This window comes from Microplitis demolitor, chromosome 9 (assembly GCF_026212275.2).
Source record: "Microplitis demolitor isolate Queensland-Clemson2020A chromosome 9, iyMicDemo2.1a, whole genome shotgun sequence".
NCBI classification, from domain to species: Eukaryota; Metazoa; Arthropoda; class Insecta; order Hymenoptera; family Braconidae; genus Microplitis; species Microplitis demolitor.
Window position 1 is genome coordinate 12,394,561 of NC_068553.1, and position 23,968 is coordinate 12,418,528.

Genomic DNA, 23,968 nt, shown 5'->3' on the forward strand with positions numbered 1-23,968 from the left:
TAAGTCCCGAGCCGACAAAGTCAAAGGGAAAGGAAAAAAAACGTGAAAAATAATTCCATGTGAATCTTTAAAAGATTCACAGAGATCGAAAGAAATATAAAATAAAATAAAATTATGAAGAGAGTTGAATTTAACTTAGTATTTTAATCGCGCATTCTTCCATTCTCTTTTCGTTCGCTCGCGAGTACGGCTAATTCCTCCGTAATCAAATGTTTGCTCAAACTCTTAAACACATTCTTTTTCTTTCCGAATCATTCTTTATATTATATTTTTCAATTCTCACTGATATTAAAGCACAAAAACTTAGAAGAAATTCAATCTCGTGAATAATATTTCATCATTATTTTATTTTCCTTTGATTTTTGTCGGTTTGGACTTAGAATAATTTCTCGATCACTACGCTTCAGACAGCAACACTAGGTGGCGATAAATTTATCCTTTTCCGTATGTGGGACGGATGGCTCAGGTAATAAAAGCGCTCGGTAAAGCTGGTATTGGCAACTTAGTCTCCCGAGACGTTTTCTGGAGGAAGACCATTCCCTGGACAACATCTGGAACTTCGACTACCCCGAGTCCGACCGGACCAAGGTAAGCGAAATTTTGATTCTCGGGGAGATTTAAGGGTCCCCACTCTGAGGCCTTCTGCCAAGGGGTGGTAGGTAGAACTAGCCGTGTAGGTGGGGGTTTGACGGAGACCATCCGCTTACCCTCAGGAAAGGGGAACTCGTGCAGGGCCGACGGGGAAGTCGACCAGACACTCCTGAAGCATCCGGGAGAGGGGTAGACCCGCGTTACTAGTCCGCGTAAATTGTGTGTGTGTGGGAATTGACCGCGTAACCGTGTGTACGTATTTACAGAACCGTGATAAACCGTGATTTGAAATAGTTTTAAATAATTAAAAAACCGTAATCATTTATTGTAAAGGTAGTAGAACAAGGGCTCGAAGCCTATGTAAAGGTTTGATTTGAATAAACTTTAAAGTATTACATTTAATATTGTCTATCTTTTGAAAACCCCCTTTGTTTTCAACCCTGGACTCCGGCGAGCTAAACCGAGCCAAAGGGGTAGTTTTGTATATCTTCTAATTTTGTTTTCTGGAATTATATTGGCTATTCCCTTGCATTCAGATATTGTTTATCTATTTACTGATTTATCTTTTCTGGTTCTTGATGGTTCATTTTTTTCAAATTATTAAGTAATTAATAACTCTTAATTGACAAGCGAAATTTACCCAAGTTTTACCCGTTACAATAGTCATGGATATCGATATTAATAGTATATTACTCCGTGAGAATCATATTTCAAGTAACGATAATAATTTAAAATTTAATTAAAATAATAATGGTTGAATGAAAATTAAGATAATACTTGAAACTTATGTGAACTTAACGCTTATTTAATAAGGTTGTTGTATAAATTTAAGTTATGTTATAGGTTAAGTTAATATTGTTAATTGATCGTTGTTATTTATTGCTGGTGATGAGGTTTCGCTCATCAGAGCTGATTGGGAAGGTTGTCAGTTTGACGTTGCGATTCACGTCTCTCCTTCAGTAAAATTGAAGATTTGAAGTTGTTTTTTAAATGGTCAAGGTTGAACGATTATTTCCACGTTCCCCAAAAGAAGTTAGGCTGAGATAGGCGGATTAGGCACGATGATGAGGTTGACGATGATTTCCACGTCCTTCAAGTTGAGAAGGTACAATATTAGGGGTTGGCGATGATTTTCACGTCCCCCATGTTGGTGAAGAAATTGTATTTAGAGTGACGAGGGTTTGCCGTCCCCTATTTAAGTTAAAAAAAATTATGTAACTGAAGTTGCGACCCGTCAATTGAACGTCAATATTAGGGTGGCGCAAAAAAATGACTATTTTTTTTTCGATCTCGCATGAAAATTCGTTGGTTTACGATGTTTTAAGAAGCCTCTCCAAAAATTAGCTCGATAAAAAATTTTCAAGAGGTCGCTCACGAATTTTGAAAATATCAAAAATGATTGAAATTCGAATTTTTAATTTCTAAATTTTTTCTTTCTCGTGGCAGCAATAGTTTATACTTGTAAATTGATGACTATGCTAAAAATTTCAGCCCAAAATTTAAATATTTAAACGGCGCTCAAGAATTTTGAATATTAACTGATAATTCGTAACTAATAGTATGAATTAGTTGTTGTATTTTTTTATGACTCAATTATCGTCATTTCAGTAAAATATAACTTTTTCATAACCAAAAATATACAGGATAATCTTAAACAATAAAATTTTGTAAGTTTTGATTCAGCGAAAAAACCTACAAATTGAATATAAAAATAAAAAAGTATGTAAATAACTTATTATTTCTATTTCTCGGGTTATATTTTTGTTCACTGTGATGTTAATTGATGGTGAAAAAATCGAAAAACTTTATTATTAATATTTAAGGATCACTCGAAAACGTTGAAAAGACAGCACTCGGAAACATTCAAAATTCTTGAGCGAGGTTTAAAAATTTTAATTTTGGGCTTAAATTTTCAACGTAGTCATGATTTCACAAATATAAACTATTGCTGCCATGAGAAAAAAAAAAACAAATTTGAAATAAAAAAGTCGAAGTTCGATCATTTTTGATATTTTCAAAATTCGTGAGCGACCTCTTGAAAATTTTTTATCGAACTGATTTTTGGAGAATCTTCTTAAAACATCGTAAACTATCAAATTTTTATAAGAGACTCAAAAAAAAACACTCGGTTTTTTTTGCGCCACCCTAGTCAATATATATAGATGTACGTAATAACAGAAATATTAAAAATTGAATAAGAAGTTGCGAGTGATATTTATCCCCATAAAAAAAAATGATAATTGTGTAAAGAAGCCCTTGGTTCTCGTATCCCATCAATTCAGCAGCCTTCAATAATCGGAACCACTTGAATTTCCATCTAGAAAATTTTTGAAACGGCGAAATAAATTCTGAGTACACTCTACCCCGCTGGAATAAATTCGAGCATGTCTGGAATGACCTCAATTGCATATTTTCACCGTTTCGTCCACCACCGAGTATTGGAACCACTGGAAATTTCAGCTGGAAAATTTTGAAATAGTAAAAAAAAAAAATTATGAGTACACTTCACCCCGCTGGAAAAAATTTAAGCATGTCTGGACCCTGATTAAACAACTAAATTCGATCGAATTAAACAGAATTAAATTTTTAATTCTATTTAATTGAGATAAATTCTGTTAATTCGGTACCTAACTTAAAAATTAATTCTGTCTAATTCGACAAGAAAACCAGAATTTGTCCAAATTAAAACGAATTTAAATAATTCTATTCGGCTTAATTTTAATTAATTCGAAAATAATTTTACAATTTCTGGTTCTGAATCCAAATTAAACGGAATTAAAACGAATTTGAAATTTTTTAATCGGTTTCATTTTATTTAATTCAAATTCAAATGTTCAATTCAGTTGAATTCTGTTTAGCAGAATTCGACAGAATATAACAGAATTAAAATTTTGGATTTGGTTGAATTCAGTTGTATAATCAGGGGAGTGACCTCAATTGCATAAAATTTAGTTTTAAGGAAATTCAGTTACAAGGATAATTAGTTGTAAGGTAACAACAACCCGACAATTAGAAGAGCTGAAAACACCAAGTTGATTTCGAGCGATTAGAACTTTGTATGTAGAATCAAGTAAGTCAATAATCTTTCAGTAGTTATGAGTATAAATTATAAATTAAGTTCTTAAGGAAGACCTGTTGAAAAATGTTGTTTGAAATCCTAGATAATAATTGTTTTAGATTATAATATTAATACTTCTCACGGCGATATCTGCTGTAAAAATTTTTGCAGTCGTTTTATCAATGTAAAGTTTATTGCATTATTTATTTAATTATTTTATTGAGCTGAAACTTTGTTAATTTACTTGTTGAAAAAAAGGATCATCCTGAACTTGTCAAGTCGCACCCGATTTTCGAGTCTGGCGGCGGGGATGGTGACGGGGAAGCTAGAGGTTCGACTGCTCAAATCGGTCACGCCATTTTAGGGAGCCCCTAAGTTCATACATTACCCTTATCAACACAAATATTCACTGCCCGATTCACCGAGACTCCTCTTTTGGAGGCCTATGAGTCAGTGTGCCAAACATCATAGACGGCAGTTCAGACGAGGTCACATGAATGACGCCTCCTCGAATTTTACGGCTATATAAGGGCGAGCAATTGGCGATTAACTCAATTAGTACACAATTAGTACACACTTAGCATCTAGCAACCAGCTGGAAGGTGTAGAGAAGGGCTGAGGACGCCTAGCGAAGTCCTTACATTACACTCTTCAGCTCACCAATTACACAATCGCTGTTCTCTCTTTTGTACTAGTAAAGTCTAGTCAATTTGTCGTGAAGTTAAGTCCGTTAATTTATTGAAAAAGTGTAGTCAGTTTATTTGTCGTAAAAATCTAGTCAATGCATAACCTGCATTTTAAATCTGTGTAATAAAATCAGTACCATAATGTCGGATCATCGCCAATAGTCTAGTCAAAGGATCAATCAAGTATGTTGCAGTCCACGTTCAGGATGCCCTATGTATTTAAGAGATCATCGATGTAAATCTACATGCAGTTAATTATAAGTTTGCCAAACGCGGAGCTATTTATATTCAGAGCTTTGTTAAATTTTATTTCTCTTTTAATTTGTTGAACATTATATATAAATCTTGGAATTTCATTTATAACTTTCTGATAGAAATGATTAAGATAAATTATTTAAGCTGCTAAATTTTATCACAAGAAATAATAATATTGTACAAAATAAATTTTTTAAATTATTTCTGTTACTCATGAGATCAGACCCATGATCTCCTATTTACGCACTAGCTATAATAATTCTTTAATATGTTTCTAATATACAAACTCACATAATCAGTCGCTTAGATTTTTTAAATAAAGAGAAGATTAAAAAATCAATAAAATAATATTATTGTTTAAGACTACAAATTTACTTAAGATTTTTATATATTTTAAATTTTCATTCAATATGTATTTTTAACACTCTTGCACGTTAATGTTACTTCAAGGCTACAACCTTTTTTTTTATCCTTGCTCTGTTCTTGTTTCATCCTTTCCAAACGTTCCGGTACGCCTTTTTTTTATTACTTTAATCCCTATATTTGAAATAACAAATTTCTTCGAGTGCTTTATTGCCCTCCATAAAATGCACTTAAAGATAGAAGGTCCTCGGACATATGGTAAAAGAATTACTATAACTTTGAAAGATTTCTTACTTTCTTACGACTCTTGCCTCTGTACACTCATCTGGTTTACCTTTGACTGTACCTTACCCTATACCAAAAATATTCCCGCCTATTTCCCTACGTCATAAGGTTTCTCACCAATGATAAGCCGATTTTTCCTTCCAACGAGAGAGTCCTTTTTTTGAACTTGAAGTAACATAAAAGAATTGCTGAGGGGTAGTAAGAGAATTACCACTCGAGAGAGCTGGTCACGTATTTTTGTTCACACACCTAATTTATTCGTACACCTACGTTTTACTTACACCTTGATTCATACACCTATTTTGTTTTTACACCGGTCAACTATATTGTTGTAATCATATTGTCTCTACTCAAAATCCATATTGTATCAATCAACTTAATTTTTTTGAAAAGAAAACAGTGTAATTTAAAATATTGCTAAGTTTGTTTGTTTGAATAAATATTCAGCCACGTATTTAATTCTAATCCTATTGTAGCAATCATTTCAAACGCCGACTATCTATTTTTTAGTAACATAAGAGATAGAAAAATTGTTTAACGCAATTTACAATTATAATAAAGAGAATCACATTATGAAATAAATTCATTACATCATTTCCTTTATCCTGTAATCAGGCTGCGTACTCAGTCATAATAGGTATTTTAGAACCCAGTGCTCAGATTACCCGAGTTACTGAAGGAGGATTGCTCGAACTTTCTGGTACGAGGAAGCCAGGACATACCCTTATACTTATCTATTTTCCATTATAATCTAAATCCGTCAGTTTTATTTTCTTGAGAATAAAATAATCTGTAAATTTTACAACTATTTGATATTTTCAAAGTATGCCGTTCATAACTTCTAATGTTTCAAACCTAGTACGCCTTATAATTATAACTGGTTTTGTCATCACGATAGTGTCTATATTTCTAATCGGATCCTCATGAAATTTTCTACATTTATTCTCTAGGCGCTTTTCTTGATCAAGTTTGAAGATGGACTGAATCGATCGATAAGTTTGGAAGTTATGGCTGTTCGAAATTTTTACAATTTTTCGAAAAAATCAGTTTTCATTCAATATTAAAGTTCATATAACTTTAAAACTCAAACTGACAGACAATTTCTGTGAAAAGTATCTCAAAACTTGTTCAATTAGCCTTAATTTTTTACCTCAAACTTTATATTTTAACTATTTCTTCCAATAATATGATAGCCTTGAAAATTCGGACATTATCAAGAAAATTAGAAAATGTGGTATTGGTTTCGAATAACTTATATATTTCCCATTATAATTAGATTCCGTCAGGCATAATACGCTGTGAACGAAAAAATCTGTAAACTTTATAAATATTTTATATGTTCAAAGTCTATACATATATATATCTATAAAATGACAGGTCTTTTTTAACTTCCCGCAACGAAAATTGCAAATTTTTAGAAATTCGGGAAGTTATTGGTTTCAGTCCGATTTTCGAAAATCGAATTTCTAAGAGATCTTGACGTTTTGAGGTTCTAGGAAGCTATCCTGATTAATTTCACGATGATGTCCGAGTGTATGTATGTATGTATGTACGTACGTACGTATGTAAATATTTATAACTTTTGAACGGATGAACCGATTTTGATCATCAAGGTGCCATTCGACATGGCTTGCGAATACCTTGAAGCTGAAAAAAAAAATAAACTTGATCGGTCGAGCTCGTTTAGAGATATTCGAAAAATAAACTTTTTTCAAAAATGTTTTTTTTGGATAACTTTTTATGTTCTCGATGGATTGATTCCAAAATGAACTGGGCTCTGAAGCTTCATAAGCTGCATCGAATGCCACCTCAAACATCAAAATCGGTTAATCCTTTCAAGAAAAGCCGTTGTCGAAAGAATTTAAAAAAAAAAATTTTTAGTATTTTGAAAATTTCTCCAAATCGACTCAATAAATCAATTTAAAAATCTGATCAGTTGTAGAACTTAATAAAACGCGTCGATTGCCGCCTTGAACGTCTCAATCGGTTTATTCGTTCGAGAGATATCATTTGAGAAAAAATGGTAAAAAACGTTTTTTTTCGAAAACAAAGGCATTCAAAAGTATTTTCGAGCTCGAAGAGTCCATCTCACCGTGAATTTAACAACACCTCCTAGCTCAAATCAAGCGCATTTATTTATTATAATTTATTATTATTTAAATATTTAAATTATGTTGATGGATTATTTTAGTATGATTTAATTATGAATTTATTGATATTATTGTTTATTATGTTTATATATATGTTTTGATAATTATTTTGAATTTATGTACTTAATCGATATTTTTATTTCAGTCAGTAGCACGCGTGTGTGTAGAGCATACATCAAAATATCGACCGAAGGGAGAGTAAGTCGATATAGTGGGGATAAAAATCAATATTTTTCTCCATCCACATGATGCACTGAAATAATTATTATTTTATCGTTTAAAGGGTTAATAATTATAATGTTTATGTTAATAAATAGGAAATATTATTTAATTTATTATTATAACATAACTCAGGTCGTTTAATGATTTTAAATATTTTATTTTAATTGAAATTTCGGGTCCGAGGTCATGAGAGGGGATAACACATGAGTGATACCGATCCCTCGGAAAACCGACGTGGCAATATAGTCAGAGAGGACCGGGATTTTGTAAAGATAGGACGTGTTGTTGTCCGTGATTATTTTTGAGTAAATTTTTCTGGCCCAGTAGCCTTAATAAAATAATTAAATAGTTAAATTTTATTTAATTTGAATAATTGATATTCTGTTATATAAAGTAAAAATATACTCAAGAAGTTAATTGTTATCAACGCCGGTAAGTCAGTTGTATCTTCATTTGTTGTATCGGCTATCGCTGGTCCTTCAGTAGAGTTGATCGCGGTATTTGTTTGATAAATAATGACACTGAGTTATATTGTTATAATACAGTACTACCTTAGTAAGTTACGACGATTTGGGACCGTCGTAATAGTTTAAGGGGCAATAAAAGTATTAGTCTCGATTGACCTGGAGCTAGGAAGGGTATGTGAGTGTGAGGGATCGTTAGTGTCTGTAAATGCAGGCAAAAAACTTTATCAGTAACATTTAATTTTTCATTTCTCGAAATCAATATAAATAATTATTATTTAATTTTGCTTGCAATAATGAGTCAAATAAATTTTTTCTTAAATAAATAAATTTTTAACGATTGTTTTATTAGAAAAAAAATAATGATTAAGTAAATAATATTAGAAATTTTAAATATTCATTTGTTTTATGATTATTTCAAGTCCTGTTAATACTTCTTCTGTTGTTTTACAATCTAACTGAGGAACTTCAGGGATTTTTCTTGGTGCAGCATGCTCTAAAAATTCCTTGACATCAAAGCATGGATCATATTCATCCTGTTCAATCCATTGTTTCAAACTCAGAGTAGAATAGTCTCTGAAATCTTAAAAAGAAGCTAAATTAACATATTCACTGTAAATAATTATCGAAATGGCATTTATTTTTATATTGTCATAACATTTACCTGGAATTTGATGCAATGTTTTTTGAGTATCCAACAGCAAATCCTCCATTGATTCGTGTGCAGTTACCACATTACATTCTACTGGCAGTAATTTTCTCCACGCATTTTTTAAATTATCTTCTGTTACAACAGCAAATGCTGCCCCAATCAATTGGCAACATTGCTGAAGATTAAAATTCTTAAAAAAAAAGTGTGGTTTCGGAAAGTTATCAATGTTTTCCAATACGCTTCGAAGAAGATATTTCCGATAAATTTTCTTCATTTTTTCTATCACACCTTGGTCCATGAGTTGAATCAAAGATGTGACATTTTTTGGAAGATAGAAAACAGTAAAATTTTCATGTACGTAATTAATTTCTTCAATTTTAGGATGAGATGGTGCGTTATCTAGCAAAAGCAAAACATTTCCTGTTATGCTATCTTGTTCTTGCCTTTTTAAAACACTGGGAATAAAATGGTTCTTGAACCAATCCATGAAAATGTGGCTATCCATCTATCCAGCTTTTTGTGAGGAGTATATTACGTATATTACGAGTATATACACCGTGGATTAGCGTGCTTACCAATTATCAAGAGAGGGAGTGGACGTATGCCAGCTGCATTAGCACAAACTAAAGCAGTGACACGATCTTTCATTACCTTTCCTTCAGAACATGAAGACTCTAATCCAGAAATAAGTGTTTTCCTCGGTAATTTCCGCCAATTGATTCCAGTTTCATCCGCATTGTAAATGTTCGCAATGTTATACCCATTTTCTTTGATATAAGTTGGAAAGTTCTGTCGGAAATCTTCAGAAGCTTCAAAACCTGCCGACAATTTTTCCTCTTGAATCGAAATTTATCTAATCCTGTGTCTTTTTTTACAATTTTCCAGCCAACCATTGCTAGCTGTAAAATCAGGTGGTCCTCCTAAGCTTTTATCAAGTTCAAGTGATTTTTCTTTGAATAAAGGTTCACTCACTGGATATCCCAAAGTTCGCACTGCATTAAACCACGTTATCAAATGTTCCTCTAACTCAACGTAATAAGGTGCTTTAATATTTTTTCTACTTTTAAAACTGAATTTGAAGATTTATCTGCATAATTTGCAATTTTTTCTTGGTTCTTAATTATATAACGTACAGCACCTTCAGTAATATTAAATTTTTCACAAATCTCAGTAGTTTTAATACCGGCATTTTTCATTTCAATCACTTTTAATTTATCAGCTATCGAAATCTGTTTTTTTGAATCTTTGATTTTTTTATTTTTTACATTAAATGAAAGATCATAATTTTGTTGATTTTCTATCACTATCAATTATTAATTCACCACTAGAAACAATAAAAAAAAGCTCGCGTTTTAGTAAGCATCAATATTTAAAAAAAATTAGAAAATAGAGTGCAAACTACTCTGTCTAACTTTACTGACGGTTGTCAACTAAATGAGAAATTTTTACTGAACACCTAATTGTATACGAAAAAATATATTTTAAAAATTGTAAAATCTGCCTTTTGTTAAAAATATTTCATAAATGTACCGTAATATAATAAAATATTTTTAAATTCTACTCAGGAACATAAACTTATTTAAGTAAATGAGTCTTCAGATTGTAAAAGGCGATACGGAGATTCATCAGTTGTATAGGCACTGAAAAGTTTTATTGATGAAATTACGAAAAAATCTTGTATATTCCAGGTAGACTTTATTAGGATTTTGGGGCCAAATGATCATTTATTTATGAACGCATTCTAACATTTAGAGCTAGGCAAAAATAGTTTTCATTCAAAATTCTGAAAATCCATAGTTCAAGTTATCTCTAACTCAAGTTACTGTTCCCCACTCTAAAATTCTGAACTATACAAGTAACATCTCGTTAACTACATACGCATTCGTCATAGACACTTGCATCTTTACTTATTTTATTCGCCACACGTATTTTAAAATTTTAATTAATTTAAAGCTATTTGCAACAAGATTATGTTATAAATATTTAGCAATCCTCACTTAAATATTAAAAATTTTTTTTGTATGTAAATATTTTTTGGAAGATTTGAAAGAAAGGTTTTAAATTAGATGGTATTAAAAAATAATTCATCATTTCATTACATATGATAATTTTCAAATGAAAAAATCTATTTTTTACGATTTTTGCATGTCCATATTACCCCTCAAAATCTCATAAAATGATCAGCTACTTTATAAAATACAATAAACATACTCTCAATCACACACGATGAAACTGAAGTGTAATATGAGGGTCTCAGGTAGTTCGAAAATTTTTTTTGGTGGTTTAGGGTTAAGCACGGGTTGTAAAAATGAGAAAATTCGTAATAGTGTAAGGTCGTAACTTACTAAGGTAGTACTGTAAGTTGAATATATTCGGCGTACGTCACAGCATTTGGGTGCATATGTACTAATACGTGTCGAATAAATTCCTTAGGAGATTTGACAAGAATAGCGTATGTAGCTCCTTGTCTTTCAACAGTATTAAAAATATTATTTCTCTGGGTAAAATTTATTTCATAAAGTAATGGTATGCAACCCAGTGTTGCCAAATATATATTGAGTATCCGCGTCTTTCTCTTTCCAGAGTAAATAATATAAATTAAAGAAAAAGATTAGTATTATGTTATTTGTTTACAATCTATATTAATTATATTGAGTTTGAAAATTTGTAATTCATTATTTGAATTCCCCAGTGGATAATTTAATAATATAATTTTATCATTATTATTTGGCTAGATTGATCATATTTTTATTTAATAAAAATTTATTATAAAGAATTAATTATATTAATTATTTGGGTATTGTAATCATTTGTTGAGTTTATTCAAATATATTTTAAATTAAATAATTTCGTAAAATGAACCCTGTGATAGCCAATATTTATTTATTTGTTTCCTGGATATGTTAGTAGTAATTATTCCTTATTATTATTTTTATTCATTATATATTTGTTTGATTGTCATTCCGCTTGGTGCATACATTCTCGCTCGAGATTTTGTCTTGTGATATCTCCGTTGATTGGTTATAATTTTCGTCCGTTTTGTAAAAACAGGCTGGCGCCCTCGTGCACTAACCCAGCCTGAGAAGCTGGTCCAGGCACACCTTTAATTTATTTATAATTATTTATTATTTTTAGTTATATTTATTATTATTTATAATTTTAATACGCTTGGGTGACCACATACGACTCCGGGTTTGTTTCATGTCTCCGTCGTGAAAATAAAAACGGTTGACGTTATATATATATATATATATATATATATATATATATATATATATATATATATATATGTATATATATATATATGTATATATATATATATATATATATGTATATATATATATATATATATATGTATATATATATATATATATATATATATATATATATATATATATATATATATATATCCCAGTGAACACATGACCTTGTTTTGACGTCATACGTAGGTCATAGAAATGTCACGGCATTTTACGTGAATTTGGTGTCAATCTGACGTTATACATGACTTTAATATGATGTAAAAACTTGACATCATATTGATGTAAGCATGACTCTTGTATGACTACACAGAAAATTTACATCACATTGTTTTTTAGCAATAAAGTCATTATTATATATCATAATGACGTAATTTTAAGATCATACATTTATGTCAGTAGCAAAGTCACGGTTATACGTAATATGGATGTCACTCTTAAATCATATCTTTACATCAGTGACAAGTCAGTATTTTATGCAATGCTGATGTAATTTTTGAGTCATAGTGTTTTTATCAACTATTTATTAAAATAAAATAATCATAGAATGAATTTTCAAAAATGTGTAAATGTGTAATAATAACAACTAAATATCGAACATTTTTGGGGCCAAAGTAATCGATAAACTCGATAATGAATTTCAGACGTTATAGATTAAAACATTAGCGTGAGCATAAAAAAATTAATTTTATTTTTTTAGATGATATACCGAAAATGTCATTGAGGATGAAAAAGAAAATGTGACAACAGTTTGAACTCTTTTGATATTAAGATTGTAAAGTGTAGTATTGCAATTTTTCAATCGATTGAATTTCACAAAATTTTGTGAAATTATTTAATGTTTCGCAAAATTTTACACAAGATTTTTTAAATTCAACATCACAACAAAAAATTAAAAAATTTGAAGAAACTTAATAAATTTTTATATAATTTTTTATGATTTTCATCGAGGCCGACAAATATTGTTTTTATAAAATTTCATAAAAGTTCATGGAGTTTTTCTAAATTTTGTAAAAATCCATCACGAAAACTCATGAACTCTGTCTTTACTGGGATTTCACTCTAAATACACCAATTAAGCACAAGACTTGAACTTTCGTGATGTGGACCAGTGATCAACGTTCAGGACTACCAGCCAAGTGGAGCCGTGTTCGAACCCAGCAGACGCCCAGGATTTTTTCATCATTTACTGCTATCAATTCGTGTTTTGGAATTTGTAATACGTTCGCGCGGTAATATTCAAATTAAAAATTCAATATTTAATTTTTTTTTTTTTTTTTTTTTTTCAAAAATATTTTTTCTGGATTGATGATTTTGACATCACCCATATGTCATACTGACGTCATGGAATGTCACGCAGACATCATATTAACGTCATGCATACGTCATTAGTTTTACATCATAATCTTACGTAAAAAAGTGTGAAATAATGAGTTACACCTGACTCATTCGTGACTTATATCTTACGTAAATTATTAGGTGTACAAAAAAGTTCTACCCGTTTTTTGTCAAAAAAAAATATATTTAAAAATTTTAAATAAAATACAAATTTTAATCAAAATAACCACCATCAGCATCTACTACCCTTTGCCAACGCTCAGGCAACTGATGGATCCCACGGCGATAAAAGGCTTGATCTTTTGTCGAAATGAAATCATCTATTGTTTTTTGCATTTCGTTTTCATTTTGTAAGTGTTTGTCAGTCAAGTAATTTTGCAATGAACGGAATAGGTGAAAATCACACGGTGCAAGGTCTGGTGAATACGCCGGGTGCGGTAAAACTTCCCACTGTAAATCATTTATAGTGTGGTGGACGATTGAACTTCTATGAGGCCTGGCGTTATCATGCTGCAGTATCACTGGTCGAGGTTTTTGTCCCGCAAATCGTCTTTTACTGTTGATTTCATCTGCTAATTTTTTTAATTGACAACTGTAGCGTTCTCCAGTAACGGTTTCTCCTGGTTTGAGTAACTCATAATATAGCACGCCCCACTCATCCCACCAAATACAAAGCAATATTTTTTTTCCAAAAACATTACGTTTTGGTGTTGATGTCGTTGGTTGTCCTGGGTCTACCCAATGTTTTCGACGTTTAGGATTCTCATAGTAAACCCACTTTTCGTCCCCTGTTACAAGTTTCCACAAAAAACTTTTTTTTTATGTCGTGAAAGCAACGACAGGCAGGTGTCAACTCGTCTCTCTCGTTGTTCTGGAGTTAATTCATGAGGTACCCATTTTAAATCTTTTTGTATCTTACCTAAAGCATGTAATCTTTCAGAAATAGCTTGTTGAGTAACGTTTAACTTTTTCGCAAGTTCTTGTTGTGTTTGTGCAGAATCTTGATTCAGTAATTCTTCCAATTTCTCGTCACTGATTGTTGAAGGTCTTCCAGAGCGTGGTTTATCATTTAAATTAAAATCTCCGTTTGTGAATTTCCGAAACCATCCTCGACAAGTACTGTCATCAATGACATTGTCACCATAAGTTGCACAGATTATTCTTTGAGCTTCAGCAGCACTTTTTCCTTGATGAAATTCATATAAAAGACAATGGCGGATATGCTCATTACTTACTTCCATTTTTAACTTAATAAAAAAATATATATATCGAAGATTAATATATTAAAAGTTTGATGAATTTAAAGAGTACAAACAGCTGTGCATGTACATATACGTATTCATAGCTAACCTATAAATAGCTGTTAGATAACTCCATCTTTGAAAAACGGGTAGAACTTTTTTGTACACCTAATATGACATAGCGTAAAATCACTCTGACCTCAAATTTACGTCAATGTGTTTACCGGAATACGATAGCTGCGAACGCCCGCTTCGCTGGGTAATTTTTTGTTGGTGCTTTTATTTATATGTTAATTTTTTTTTGACTGCTCTGAAATTTCGAAAATGATCTGTTAAGTTCTAAAATATTCGAATTTCGAACATTACTTCAAATTAAGTCTGATCGTTCTGAACTATTTTTCGATCAAGTTGATCCGATTACTCTTGTGTAATTTACGACTTTAAAATACATTTTTGAATTTTTATAGCAATTTTCAAATTTTTAAAACAATCCAGAGCATCCAACATTCATGAAATAATTTTAAAGTAATTTAATGTATTTACAAATATATTCGAATTTTCTAGAATGTAATATATATACACGGGAAGAAAATTCTAGCAAAATTTACGATATTAATACCGTAATCGTGGACTAGACTTTAGGAAGATCCTCCTCATCAGTTTTCCATTTTTTCTTTAGTTTCTTGTATAAAAGACCATATCTCAGTATTCATTAATGGCTTAACCAAACCCCTATACATGGTTTTATAAGAAATTGAATGCTCTACAAAAAAGGATGAGTGTGTTTAAGCGATAACTTTCACCATTCAAAAAATAGTTGAGATCAAATTTTGAAAAATTATGTAAAAAAATTTTTTTTTTAATTTTCTACGTCATTGAAAAATAATTATTGTCTAATGAGCGTGACATGTTTTTGTAGGAAATTCAATGCTCTGCAAAAAAAAGTCGGATGTGCTTAATTTATTTCTCTAACCGTTTAGAAGATATTCGTTGCCAAATCCCAATGCGTTTGAATTTCCAAAGTTCTTCAATAACTTTTCTAGATTTATCAACTTAGTTTATCAAGTTATGAATATTTATAAGAATTTCAGCTTATGTCAATAAAATGAACGTTTCCAACTCTTTCTTAAACCTGTTCATAGATATACGTAAGCTTCACTTTTGGAAGAAGAGAATAGTGGAAAAAAAATCGGTTGAAACGAAACAACTTAATCTATATATTGTAACGGGGTAAATTCGAATTTACCACGTTCAAATAAGTCCAAAATAAAATCTATTATGTGTACTGTCGGTCATGTGACATTACCACTCAGGGTACTCCGGGTAGGTAGCGACTAGTCGTCCGGAAATGGAAATTTCACTTGCTCGACCGTCGACCCCACTTAGAGTTAAGTAGGAGAGAAAAGGACAACCAAAGTCAAGAGTGCGCGAGCAATTATAAACGGGGACCGAAACGAGAATCGGGCATTAACCATCGGGACGTCCGAATAGTGGAGACGTGAGGAGAGAGTAACAAAGTGACGCGACAACAGACGCCGTTAATTTCAATATACCAGGTAAATTATTGATTGATAGCTTGAGTTTACTGTGGAACCAAGCGATGATATTCTTAATTTTTATTAACAAATACCAGGCAAGTAGCCGGTATTTTCTTGAAAACATTACTGATTGCGTCTGATCATAACAGGTTGAAGGAGAGAGTTAAAGGAGAGAGAGAGAGAGAGAGAGAGAGAGAGAGAGAGAGAGAGAGAGAGAGAGAGAGAGAGAGAGACGGAACCAGAATAAAACCTTAACTTGAACAAGGACAATTAATCAGACGACACCCGGACAAAGACACGACAAGGAAAAGATCTGGAGAGTTTTGACTGTAGAGGTATTTATAAAATTTATTCCAGGCGGTAAGCCGGAAAATTTTATTAAATACTTAGTATACGTTTAAAATCATCGCGTCTTGAACCAAATTCTCGCGAATTAAATAATTAATTGCGTAAATAAAAATTAATAATTTAAACTCGGACGTAATTATAAAATTTAAGTAATTAATTAACTCCAGGCAGGTAGCCGGAGCCATTGCGTTAGTAAAATATTTCCAGGCAGGTAGCCGGAATTATTCTAGAAGTTTCCAGGTGGGTTGAGTAACTCACGCACCGGAAACTGTTGAATCTAGTCACATCCGCTAGTCGAATATTAATTAATTATAAGTAAAATTAATAAAATAAATAAAATTAAATAAAGTTAATAAGAAATTGTCTCGAAAAAATTATAAAAAGGTCTGAGGTCAAAGTCGCTGAAAAAAATTAATTAGGAAAATTTAAGTGAACTAATGAATTGATAATTAATTAATTAGAGGGAATAATGAAAGAAAAGCATAAATAAAATAAGAATAATTATCGTGAGGATAAAAGTACCTGAAAGAACTCGTGTAGGAAATGAAACAATTGTGATGGTGGGACTTCGAGTCTGAGAAAAATTAAGAAACGTGTCACTAAATTACTGAGTAAAAGTCGTGATATTGTTGAAGTAAAATTAAGTGATAAGAAACTAAGAAAAAAGAAATAATAAGAATAAAGGGAAATTAAAAGTAGATAATAAATTAATTAAAAATTATATAATTTCCAAATTAATTACTTTATTTAAAATTTATGGAAAATTTATATTATTGTAAATTCAGTGTGTGTAAAATAAGTCCAGGGGACAGAGTGAGTGTGTGAGTAAAATAGATAAGGATTTTAGTGAAAAATTTAGTAATTAAGTATCGCGAAGGTTAAGCGATTTTTAACTATTGTGCGTGTGAGTGTGTGGAAGTGCCAAAGGTAGTTGGCCAATTTTAATCAAGAAATTATTGCGGGTTATATTAGGTGTACAAAAAAGTTCTACCCGTTTTTTGTCAAAAAAAAATGTATTGAAAAATTTTAAATAAAATACAAATTTTAATCAAAACAACCACCATCAGCATCTACTACCCTTTGCCAACGCTCAGGCAACTGATGGATTCCACGGCGATAAAAGGCTTGATCTTTTGTCGAAATGAAATCATCTATTGTTTTTTGCATTTCGTTTTCATTTTGTAAGTGTTTGTCAGCCAAGTAATTTTGCAATGAACGGAATAGGTGAAAATCACACGGTGCAAGGTCTGGTGAATACGCCGGGTGCGGTAAAACTTCCCACTGTAAATCATTTATAGTGTGGTGGACGATTGAACTTCTATGAGGCCTGGCGTTATCATGCTGCAGTATCACTGGTCGAGGTTTTTGTCCCGCAAATCGTCTTTTACTGTTGATTTCATCTGCTAATTTTTTTAATTGACAACTGTAGTGTTCTCCAGTAACGGTTTCTCCTGGCTTGAGTAACTCATAATATAGCACGCCCCACTCATCCCACCAAATACAAAGCAATATTTTTTTCCCAAAAACATTACGTTTTGGTGTTGATGTCGTTGGTTGTCCTGGGTCTACCCAATGTTTTCGACGTTTAGGATTCTCATAGTAAACCCACTTTTCGTCCCCTGTTACAAGTTTCCACAAAAAACTTTTTTTTTTATGTCGTGAAAGCAACGACAGGCAGGTGTCAACTCGTCTCTCTCGTTGTTCTGGAGTTAATTCATGAGGTACCCATTTTCCTTCTTTTTGAATCTTACCTAAATCATGTAATCTTTCAGAAATAGCTTGTTGAGTAACGTTTAACTTTTTCGCAAGTTCTTGTTGTGTTTGTGCAAAATCTTGATTCAGTAATTCTTCCAATTTCTCGTCACTGATTGTTGAAGGTCTTCCAGAGCGTGGTTTATCATTTAAATTAAAATCTCCGTTTGTGAATTTCCGAAACCATCTTCGACAAGTACTGTCATCAATAACACTATCACCATAAGTTGCACAGATTATTCTTTGAGCTTCAGCAGCACTTTTTCCTTGATGGAATTCATATAAAAGACAATGGCGGATATGCTCATTACTTACTTCCATTTTTAACTTAATAAAAAAATATATATATCGAAGATTAATATATTAAAAGTTTGATGAATTTAAAGAGTACAAACAGATGTGCATGTACATATACGTATTCATAGCTAACCTATAAATAGCTGTCAGATAACTCTATCTTTGAAAAACGGGTAGAACTTTTTTGTACACCTAATAAAAGGTTATAAGTGAATAAGTTTATAAAGGTCAAACAAAGGTTAAAAAGGTTATTGAAAAAATAAAAGGTTTAAAGTGTCAATCAGAGAAGTAAATTATTTATAAGTTATCCTTCCTCATCCTTCTCTTACAATTAAATAAATTACACCGACCCTGACGATCTCAGAGTAACAGCATAGCCCTGTTATATAATGACTGAAGAAGTCGGCACCTATAATCGGTTTAGTGACGCCAGCAATTATAAAGTTCCATGAAAATTCACGGCGAAGTCCAAGGTTTAATGTAAGCGATTTTAAACCATAGGTTTGAATTATCAAGCCGTTTGCGGCATAAAATTGATAACCTATGGGTGTACTGATTGATTACAGCCAGCCACGTGAAAAAACGGACAAATCGGAGCCGGAATCGAAAAGATATTCCGTTCCTGTAGTTCGATCTCGGATAAACAGGCGGCGAGAAATCGATTGAGAATCATTAGCCGCCTCTTCTGATTCTCGTTTGCGTTTTCGTGCCATTTGCAACTGGGAGCGCATGATTGGGCATTTTTACCATGCTTGAAGTGATACCAGCAATAGTCGAATTTTTTAACTTTCCGAGGACGATGGTGTCGGTATACTCTGGATCGTGTGTTCGGAAATTTTCCTGAGCAAGCATTTTGCTTACCTCGGCAGTCAATAGTGCAAGTTGTTTACAAGACTGTTTCAAATTAGGGGACTATTTTATTTTTTTATGAACATTGAAAAATCGGAAGGGTATCTTAAAATGTGGTGACAGTTAAAATTTGAGCTCTTAATAGTGATATTTAGAGGTAGCTTTTGATAATTTTCATTTTTCACTTAGTAACATGGTAAAAATACATAACTTCCGACGAAATCAAGACACAAAAAATCTCCTCTCAAACATTCTGTAGCTAATTAACTGATCTACAAAAAAAGTCTTTTATGAATTTTGCATAAACTCAACCATTCACAAAATATCCAACGTCAAAGTTTGATACAATTCGAAGAACTTGTTTTTGCTCGTTCTAAATTTTATACCATGTCAATTAATGAGAATTCAGAAATTCTTAATACAATATTTTGTAAGAAATTGAATGCTCTACAAAAAAAGCCTCTTATCATTTTTTTAAAAAATCCATCTGTTCAAAAGTTATTAGAGCTTGAAGTCAAGTTAGAGCAAATGTCGAGATCTTATGTAACTGAAGTTCCGAACGTTCATTGAACGAAATTTTCTAAATAATTAAAAAATTATCTAAGGTCGTAAATACTCGAGGTTAAGTGTTAGGGGCACAGATTCATGTACACAAGGGTCAAATGGACAATTTACCGAAACCACCCTTATATATTTAACCCCCACAAGAAGTAGATTTAAAAGGTCCATCATACCACCTCCAAAAATTATGAAAAAATTACTGAGACATTCTCTTTTTATGTAGAATATTTACACACTATTCCGATTCTGTGGAATCAAACCCTTCACCTACCCTTACACTAGAGAAGTCTATATGACTACAGACGGTGACTTATGGCCCCTCCAAAAATTATGAAAAAATTACTGAGACATTCTCTTTTTATGTAGAATATTTACACACTATTCCGATTCGGCGGAATCAACCCCTTCACCTACCCTTACGCTAGAGAAGTCTATATGACTACAGACGGTGACTTATACCCCCTCCAAAAATTATGAAAAAATTACTGAGACATTCTCTTATTCTGTAGAATATTTCCACACTATTCCGATTCGGCGGAATTAACCCCTTCACCTACCCTTACGCTAGAGAAGTCTATATGACTACAGAGGATGTTTTATACTCCCCCCCCCCCAAAATTATGAAAAAATTACTGAGACATTCTCTTTTTATGCAGAATATTTTCACCCTATTTCGATTCGGCGGAATCAACCCCTTTACCTACTCTTACGCTAGAGAAGTTTATATGACTACAGAGGGTGTCTTATACTTCCTCAAAAAATTTTGAAAAAATCATCATACATAATTGTAAATTTCACCACATTGTTGGTAGATTTTACAATTTAGATTGTATATTTAGTAATTTCAATGATATTTGCTTGTCTTTAATTCAGCTTTAAAATCGTACCATAGCTCGAAGCCAACTTTTACCATAAAATTCTAGACTCGTATTTATTTCGAACAGGTTTTTAACTTTATACGTTTACATTAGTATAAAACTAGTCTTAGAAATATTTTTCCATCAGAGATTTTATTTCTCAGAATTTTAAACTACCTGTAAGTGATAACTTTCCGATTTGTATATCGCGATTCGTTAGATATTTCCAATCGCAACACCTTCGAATTTTTTATATAAGTATTTAATCATAAAATTATGTTATTATTCGAGTGACAAGGATAAATTTATTTTGCAAATTTGTGCATCACTTGTTTAGTAATGATGATGTTCACTTCTGTTATGTCGTTTGTTTTTATAACGATTAACTTTCACACTTTAAGCTGCCATTATATCTGTTATTTGTCACGTCGCTTTAGTGTATGTGTATATTTAACGCTTATAATAATTAATGATTACAATACTACTAACAGTTTTTGATGGATGATTGATCAAATATTCAAATGTGTTTATTTATTACATATGTGATTGTGTTAATAGTTTGTATATTATTGTATTATTTTCCCGTCATAATGTGAATATTGTGGTATTAGTTCAAGTTGATAATTTTTAATATTCTTTAAATTCAAAGAAGAACGTTTTTGCTATTATCAGTTAATTTGAAATTTTTGTAAATTATTATTGGATCATAGATGAAAAAAATACAAATGCGTGCAATATCGCACGAATAATTGCTGATAATATTAACGATATAAGTGAAGTATCATTCAAAACCATGGCCGAAGGATCACTGTGTCATAAAGTGAGTGAATTCCATTTAAATATTCTGTATTACTTAAAAATATTAATGATGGTAAGAGGCAAAGGTTTTCATAACCGAAAGTTGTATCTCCTTGATTGATACGAAATTAGTTTTGACTGCCTAACATAAATAGTTGATGATTATTGAATTAATAAAAAAATAAGTGCATAATTATCAACTTCATCATATTGAATTAATAAATGTTATCTATATGAATGTTAAAATCCTCTGCTAGATGTCATCATTCATAATTTTCATCGCAATTTAAATATTTTCATTCGCGGGAAAAACAGCCCCTTTTATTTTTTTTTCATCAGCTGTTGTATTTAAAGTTATTAAATTGGCCTAATGATTAAAAAAAAATAACAATAATATGAAAAAAAAAAAAAAAATAATAATTAGTAATAAACTACTCAACAAATTGAATTTGGTAACACTAATTTTGTTTATTCAAATGTTAAATTGCTCTGCAAGATGTCGTCCACAATTTTTGTCGCAATTCAAATTTTTTTATTCGCGGGAAAACTAACCCCTTTCAGTTTCGTCTATCAGCTGTTATATTTGAAGTGATTAAATTGACATAGTGATTGAAAAAAAAAATCGGTCTATCGGTTGACCCTGCGGGCCAGCCCCAAAACTTCCGGCTGTTGTCGAGCTTCTTGAGCTCGAAAACATCGTTGTAAATACATTTTCGAGCTCTTCGAGGTCGAAAATATTTTTGTATACCTTTAGTTTAGAAAAAAATCGTTTTGAGCATTTCTTTCTTCCACGATATCTCTTAAACGCATCAACCGTTTGAGATGGTTAAGGTGGCAACAGACGCGTTTTATCAAGTTCTAGAGCTTATCAAATTCTGAAATTGATCAGATGAGTCACTTCAAAGATAATCGTTTTTGAGAAATCAATAGAAAACTAAAAAAAAAAATTTTTTTTTTCGTAATTGCCCAATATCTTTGAGACTACTTGATCAAATGATCTAAAATTTTCAGGAAAGTTGATGGCCAACAAGTTCTTTTGATTGCCGCCTCAAACATCCAAATCGATTCATTAGTTAAAAAGTTACAAAGAATTTACATGCATACACACACACACACACACACACACACACACGCACGCACGCACACACGCGCGCGCGCGGACACACACACACACACGCACGCACACACGCGCGCGCGCGGACACACACACACACACACACGAACACGGACATACACACACGGACATACACACACGGACATACACACACTCGGACACACACACACACACACGGACATACACACACTCGGACATCATTCTGAAAATAGTCGGAATAGCTTCCTAGGATCTCAAAACGTCGACATCTGATGAAAACTCGATTTTCGAAAATCGGGGTAAAACCAATAACTTCCCAAATTATGGAAAATTCACAATTTTCTTAGCGGGAAGTTAAAAAAAATTAAGCAATGTTTTGCCTCTCGGTATTTCTCATGTTTACGCAATAACCGGAGCTCGTAAAAAAATTTTGATTAAAAGCATCAAAACTAGAGATTCCCAGCCATAAAGTGCTGTTTTTAAATCTCGATATGACTGTTTTTCACAAAGTTACAGCCTTCCAAAAATCACTAAAAAATTTAGAAAATTTTTCTAATCCTTCAATTTTTTACGTTAGTGTATCACGCTGGATTTTTTTTTCAAGTATTCCCCCCCCCCTTCTTCAAATACTTCCAGAAATTTTATTGGTGTATATTGACTCTTGAAACTCATACAGCTGCCCCCAAATTTACCAATTTCACAAAAATCGTGTTTTCAAATATGCCTCCTTTAATTTCTTGGCACTACATCTGATTGCCTCAGAAGAAGACCTTTCGAATACTATAAGTGTAAATTAAATGAAATAATCCTTACAGCCACCCCTAACTTATTAACTCAATATTAAGTTTTGTTTATCTGTATTTACTTTTGAAAATATTTTTACTCTGTACAATTTTTGTAATTCCATTCAAACTCGTTGTAATGATTGGTTTCACTTTATTTTCATACTTAGATATCTCAAAAAATAAGACGGAAAAATTGTAGAACCTTGCGCAATGATCTGAGGTATAAATGGGCAAGAGGGCCCTTAAAAATGTAAGTGTTCAAAATTATTTCCTCAAGACAGCCATCCAAATGTCCTGACACTGCTTTCGTTCCTGACATTTCTAAGATTTTTGGCACTCCTGACACTCCTGACACTGCTTCCGTTCCTGAAACTTTTGAGACTTCTGCCATTCCTGGCACTCCTGACACTTCTTTCGTTCCTGACTTTTCTGAAATTCCTGACATTCCTGGCACACCTGATACTCTTCAGATTGGTTGTATTCTTGACTCTCCTGATACTTCTAACATTCCTAACACTCTTGAAC

General features: G+C 31.9%; 1 protein-coding gene across 7 annotated transcripts in view; it reads right to left on the reverse strand.

Moving 5' to 3' along the window:
• LOC103577800 (zinc finger protein 271) overlaps positions 1–23,968 on the reverse strand; it is a 124,570-nt gene that overhangs the window by 41,987 nt on the left and 58,615 nt on the right. For 2 of the 7 annotated variants that reach the window (XR_008404311.1, XM_014441799.2), the window contains exon 8: positions 2,722–3,051. The exons of 3 other annotated variants lie outside the window; for them this stretch is intronic. The gene's annotated coding sequence lies outside the window, so the exon portion shown is untranslated. Of the gene's footprint in view, positions 1–2,721; positions 3,052–11,808; positions 11,828–23,968 lie in introns of those variants that run through there. 2 more of the 7 variants (XR_008404313.1, XM_053742065.1) reach the window with 1 other exon arrangement.